General features: G+C 43.3%; 1 pseudogene; it reads left to right on the top strand.

The window, feature by feature from the left end:
* The first annotated feature begins 1,518 nt into the window (after positions 1-1,518).
* LOC128276420 (G2/mitotic-specific cyclin-B2-like) lies at positions 1,519-3,933 on the top strand (annotated as a pseudogene).
* Positions 3,934-6,471: the final 2,538 nt, after the last annotated feature.

The raw sequence follows: 6,471 nt of genomic DNA, 5'->3' as shown, positions 1-6,471 counted from the left end.
TGGGTTAACGCCAAAACGCGGTGTTCGTAACCCGTGACAAATACCCCCCAAAAAAAAATGCCGCCAGCAAGCAATTATAATTTGTTTAATCTGGTTTTTTAGCGACACTCGTCGTTTGTGGACCACATGGATTCACTGATCGTCAAACGTAACATTAAACTGAAATGGCCAACCGTAAAACGGTTTTCGTTTGATGTTCCAATTCCCCGTTATAGCGCTAATGTTTATTGTAACTTGCTAATGTTTATTTACTTTATGTTTCGTTTTAGAACACAAGCTTGTCATGGTGGGACTGGACAACGCCGACAAGACGACCATTCTGTACCAGTTTCTGATGAACGAGGTGGTTCACACGAGCGATCGGATCGAACGTGGAAGAGGTACGCACGCAGTTTACCAGATAACCAGTGGCCACTTCGTAAGCCGCTCACCGGTGACGGGTGTCCATTTACCTCGTTTCTCATTCATTTGCCGTGCCGAATAACGTTTTCGTAACGTGCACCACGCAGCTGTCAAAAGTTCATAGTCACAACTGGTTGTTTGTTCTTTTAACGCGCCTCGCAGATCGCGTGGAAGAATATCCACTTTTTGGTGTTTGTAACCAATAGATTGTAAAGCAATGCGTGCGTAGTAATAGTTAGTAATATTGTAAACCCGGCGATTGTGCGTTCGTCGCTGGGTAACGTAACTAAGTTTGTATTTTTAAAATAAATAAATAAATAAATAATGAAAAATAATTTTACTGGTTTTTGCTATAATAGATTTAAATATTTGAAATGAGCTATAATTTTAACAAAGCTTTGCCATAAAATGCCATAAAATGGGCTTTTTTGACATGTGACGAAAATGAGTCCATTTTGGTGTCGAAAATGAGTCCACTGACGCTGTTTCGGACTGTCCAAAGGACTGTCCATTGGACACTCTTCGAGTGTCCAATGGACACAAAAACGGACATAGTTGCTCCTTGGGGAGCTACCTGACTGACGTCTTTTGCGTCCTACGCGGCACCAGCGACTAAACTTGCGGCCGATCAAAACAAAGGTGCAGAGTCTGCTCGTTCTCCGCAACAAACTGTTTAATCATAGTAAATTAAATCCATTTGATCATTAAATTAATGAATAAATATTTCGTCCCTGCTAGTTTTAAAGACACTTTTTTTACACGAGAACCCAATTTATAACAGTCTTCGCTCATATTTTAACGATTTATTTTAAATAAAACCATTAAAACAATTTAAAACTAACTATATAAAAAAAATATTTCAAATTAAAAAAATATTTTGAGTCCGTCCGTCCGTCTATAATATGTCCGTCTATAATATGTGTCGACAAAAGCCGTTGCTCAAATGACAGTCGACATGAAAAACGCAGTAGCTCAAACGCAGCACCTTTCATCTTAGTAGCTCACTAGCGACAGAGAGGGACAGAGACCTCATTCTCAAAGCGCATACGATTTCAAACGGTCAAGATAGGTCAACGCCGTTGGCTTGTGTGGCGTACCGCTCTCAGATTTCGATTCTTTATAACCTTCGCGCACTCAGTAATTGCGAACGTGAGTTGGTGTTCTCGAAACAAAAGCGATAATCGAGCATTAGCAATGTCCCGTATAATAAGAATTGACGAGGTAAGTTGGTTGGTTCAGAAAAATACACCGCTGCGGCTAGATGACGCCGCTGATTTGCCATCAGCAGCTGATTTGCAAATGTGATGGACGTCGCAACCATTTTGAATAGACATTTTCTTAGCTGTTTTTGTGTGAGAATGCATGATCTTATATTGGCTTATGTTTTATTCTTTCCAAAATGTTTATTAAGAACCATGGGGCAGGAAATGTGAGTGAAGGGATAAAAAAAGTTGCTGCTGTTACGAAGCGTCCAGTGCTAGGGGAGCTGGGCAACAAAGTCATCCGGAATGGTTCTCATGAGATAAAAGTTGCTGAAAAGGGAACAGCATTGAAGGTTACGAATTTGGGACTCAAAAATGTGAAGGCGCGTGTCGATACACGCTGGCGCAAGGAAGAGATCTCAGCAGTCGCCGGCAGTACAATCATCCCCAAGAAACATCTGACAAAGTCCGATTCTAACAAAGCCGCCAAAAGTAACGAGAAGGCAGAGACGCTTAAAGGATCCGAGCAAAATCAATCCCAAAGGGCTGTGAAAGTGCATGTTCAGTTGAACAACGGAAACGAGCTAAAACGAGTTGACCTTAAAAGGGAAGAAAGTCAGCTATCCTTGCGACAGTTGACGAAAATTAATCAAAAAGATGTAGCGGATCCAAAATGCCCTAGAAATGATGCCGCTTCCTCGCTAAACGAAATTGAAACATCTCTAACGACAAAGGTATAGCAACGCTCAGGTCAGCTGAGAATTTTTTGACCATATAAATTTGATGTAAAATAAATTTCTAGCATGCCTCAACTCAGCACCCAGAAAGATTGGACACACATTCGCAGAAATTGTTGGAAACTATCGAAAACATAGACGAGAACGATGCATGGAATCCGATGCTTGTATCCGATGCTTGTATCCATCCAGAGTATGGCAGCGATATCTACCGCTACCTGACTAAACTACGCGCTCTTATATGCTGCAAGAAAACTTTTTAGAAGGTCAAGCAGAGGTATGAACGTTATGTTTTGGTTTTGTTTTTTTTTGTTGTTGTTCTATAAATTAAGATCACCCACAAAATGCGTATCATTTTGATCGACTGGATTAATGAAGTGCATAACCAGTTTAAGTTGGACATCGATACCTACCATATGACCGTTTCGGTCATCGATCGTTACCTGCAGGTACGTTGTTTCTCAAATAATGTTCGTCAACATTATCACGAATCTGATCATTATCATTATGGTCCTTTTATTGCAGAAAGTTCAAAATATTCCTAAGAAAAAATTACAACTAGTAGGAGTCACAGCTATGTTCATTGCATCCAAGTACGAAGAACTGTTTCCGCCAGAGATCCAGGATTTTGTTTTCATAACCGATGACACATACCAGAAGTATCAGATTCTTGAAATGGAAAAGGAAATGTTGAAGGTACTCGATTTTCAAATGGGGAAGCCGCTGCCAACGCATTTCCTGCGTCGCTTTTCAAAGGCTGCTAAAGCATCCGACTTAAACCATGTGTTGGCAAAGTACTTATTGGAGCTTGCCAGCGTTGACTACAGTACGGCGCACTACAAACCATCAGAGGTTAGAAATGGCATTTCTTTTTATGTTGTTAAAATATATCGTAAACATGTTTCATCATTCCACAGATAGCCGCAGCAGCCCTCTATGTATCCCTATTTCTATTTCCACTGAACTGCACAACTGGTGCAAAGAAAGACATTACCGCAGCAAGGATTTGGAGTAAAACGCTCGAGCATTACACACAATATAGTGTTCAAGACTTGGTTCCGATCGTTCAGCGATTAGCCAAGGTGGTGAAAACTGTACCGGAAATGGCAAAGAAAAAGATCAAAGCCCCATGGCTGAAGTATTCCTCCGCAAAGCTGCAAGGCATTTCGACCCACCACAAACTAGGCGGACCAGAGATAGACGCATTAACAGAAGGAAAGCTTCGCTTCTAGAGCAGAGTCGATGCAACATTATTTTAAGTATGCACTAATTAGATTTTACTAGGCTGGATGGATGATGGAATATGATCGACTTCTATCACCATGACTGCTGTTTCAGTGTTTTAGACCCATAGAAAACGTCACAGATTCTTTTTACGCGAGTGACAACCATTAGTAGAATGTTATTTTTTATTTTTTTGTGTTTGAAAAAACCGAATGTGGGATGGCGGCAGTAGCAAAAGGCTCCAAATCTTTTACAAGTGAATCAAATTGCAAAATACTTTTTTCACTCACGATAGGGCATCGAAAAGAATCTTCAGCATATTCCAGGAATGATCAAATAGAAATATGTAGGCAAATAAAACTGTAACATCTACACTATTCATACTTTGGTTTTCTTTTTTTAAATAGCTAAAATGTTGTAACTAAATATGGTCGGCCATTGTTTTATATTTAAAAATGTAAACTAGATTCTACATCACGTACAGTTAATAAGACTTGGTACTTGCCTTATGGTCAATTTTCGAAAGAAAAAAAAGGAGAGTTCATGCTTCCACCGAAGACGATCTGCAATTTTGCAACAACCAATGCAATTTTTTTTTTAATTTATTGTATGCCACGCGATTACTTACGTGTGGGTAAGATCCGATTTGGTATAGATTTTTTGTTTGAGAACGACTATCCCTGTAGCCTGCACATCGATGAAAACAAATCCTTTTGGTTTTTATCATTTTCCATTGCCTACCAGCATCGTCTTTCTCTTGTTAGTATAGTTTAATTATGAGTTGATTCTCTGACGATCCTATTGAAAATGTGGTCATGTGCGAACAATTATCTTCGCCATTGCTAGCTCTAAGTGTCACAAACAAATCAGTAAACGTATCTCTCTTCAATACAAAATCATTGTATTGTTTACAAGTTCAATTGGCAAAATAGCATAATGATGTGTAGAGCATCCTTTGTTTTTCTTTTGTAATTTTCGATATTTTCTTGCTACAAATTGCTCTCCTTAATAATGTGTAATGTATCTTGTATTGCTGTTAATGTTTGCGCTTTTGCGTCATCGATGAGAATAGGATGAATAAGTTGATGTGCTGAAGGTGTGTCAAAATGATTCATAACTCTGTAGGCATGTGAAAGAAATTCATTTTAATAGTTTATTTCTTCTTCTTCTTCTTTAATGGCTGTACGTGCACAGAAGTCTGCACTTAGCCTGGTCCAAAATGCCGTTCCAAGCGGCCCGGTCCTGAGCCACGCTGCGCCAGTCCGTCACACCCAGGGCAAGTAGATCCCTCTGCACTCCGTCGATCCATCTCGCCTTCGGGCGTCCACGTCCACGGCGTCCTTCCGGTTGGCTGCGGAACAGTACAGCGGGGGCTCTGTTGGGGTCCATACGCGCCAGGTGTCCGGCCCACCTCAGCCGCTGCGTTTTGACCATGGCGACGACGTCCGGGTCGCCAAAGCTGCGGTGTAACTCGAAGTTGTAGCGGCGTCTCCAGATCTCACCTTCTCGTAAAGCTCCAAAGATGGTCCGGAGAACTTTACGCTCGAAGGTGAGCAGTTGTTTTTCATCGCTTAACTTCAGGACCCAAGACTCGCACCCATACATAAGTACGGGGCGTATGAGCGTCTTGTAAATCCTGCATTTTGTTCGCCTACTCAGCAACTTCGAGCACAACTGCCGCCTTAGCCCGTAGAAACATCGTGTCGCCGCCATGATCCGCCGCAAGATTTCCGCTGATGTGTCGCCGTTCGGTCGAACGAGTGAACCAAGGTAGACGAACTCGTCCACCAGCCCGAACTCCTGGCCATCGATCGTTACGCTCTGGCTCTGGTGGGGTGTGTTTTGGCCGGTCATCATGTATTTGGTCTTCGTGTTGTTGATGATGAGGCCAAGCCTTGCTGCTTCCCTCTCTATTTTGCTGAACACGTCGACGACGTCCGCATGTCGCCGTCCGGCGATGTCCAAATCGTCAGCGAAGGCCAGGAGTTGGACCATGCTCGTGGCCAGGGTTCGCTGTGCTGGGATGTTGGCCCGCCTTATTACCCCTTCCAAGGCTAGGTTGAAGAGTAAACAGGAAAGAGCATCACCCTGTCTCAGCCCCTCTCTTGTCTCGAATGCCCCGGACATGGCATTCTGCATCCTCATTCGGCACTGGGTACCAGTCAGCGTCGCTCTCACCAAGCGTATCAACTTGGTTTCGAAGCCAAGCTCCTTCATGACGACCAGCAGCTCACGTCGCTTAATCCGGTCATAAGCCTGCTTGAAGTCAATGAAGAGATGATGCGTCTGGACGTTGAACTCGCTTCCCCGTTGTAGGATTAGACGTAGGCTGAATATTTGGTCCGCTGTGGAGCGGTTGCGTCTAAATCCGCATTGGTAATCCCCAGTTACCGTCTCGGCATGCGGCAGTAGTCGTGTGTACAAGATTCGGGCTAGCACCTTGTAAGCTGTATTGAGAAGACAGATTCCGCGATAGTTTTCACACAGCGTTTTATCCCCTTTTTTATGGATGGCGACGATCGCTCCCTCCAGTAAACCCGCTGGTAGCTGCTCTTCTCTCCAGGATTTGCTGACCATTTGGTGCATTACGGTCATCAGCTCAGAGCCCCCATACTTCAGCAGCTCTGGGGCAATGTTGTCCGGTCCTGTTGCCTTGTTACACTTGAGCTGTTGGATGGCATCAGCAACCTCCTCAATCGTCGGGTCCTCGACCGTTCTCCCGTCATCGTCAGTGAAGCTGTAGTCTGGATCGCTGGCTTCAGTTGCGCCATCATTTAGAAGTGTGTCGAAGTGTTCCTTATAGCGGTTAAGAACATCCAGTTCTGCAGTCAGGAGGTTGCCATCCCGACTGCGACACACGTTTATATGGGCTCTAAAACCACGGCGCTGATTGTTGATATTTTTGT

This window comes from Anopheles cruzii, unplaced genomic scaffold, assembly GCF_943734635.1.
Source record: "Anopheles cruzii unplaced genomic scaffold, idAnoCruzAS_RS32_06 scaffold01148_ctg1, whole genome shotgun sequence".
NCBI lineage: Eukaryota > Metazoa > Arthropoda > Insecta > Diptera > Culicidae > Anopheles > Anopheles cruzii.
Note: the sequence above shows the minus strand (reverse complement) of the source record. Positions and strands in the feature narration are given on the sequence as shown.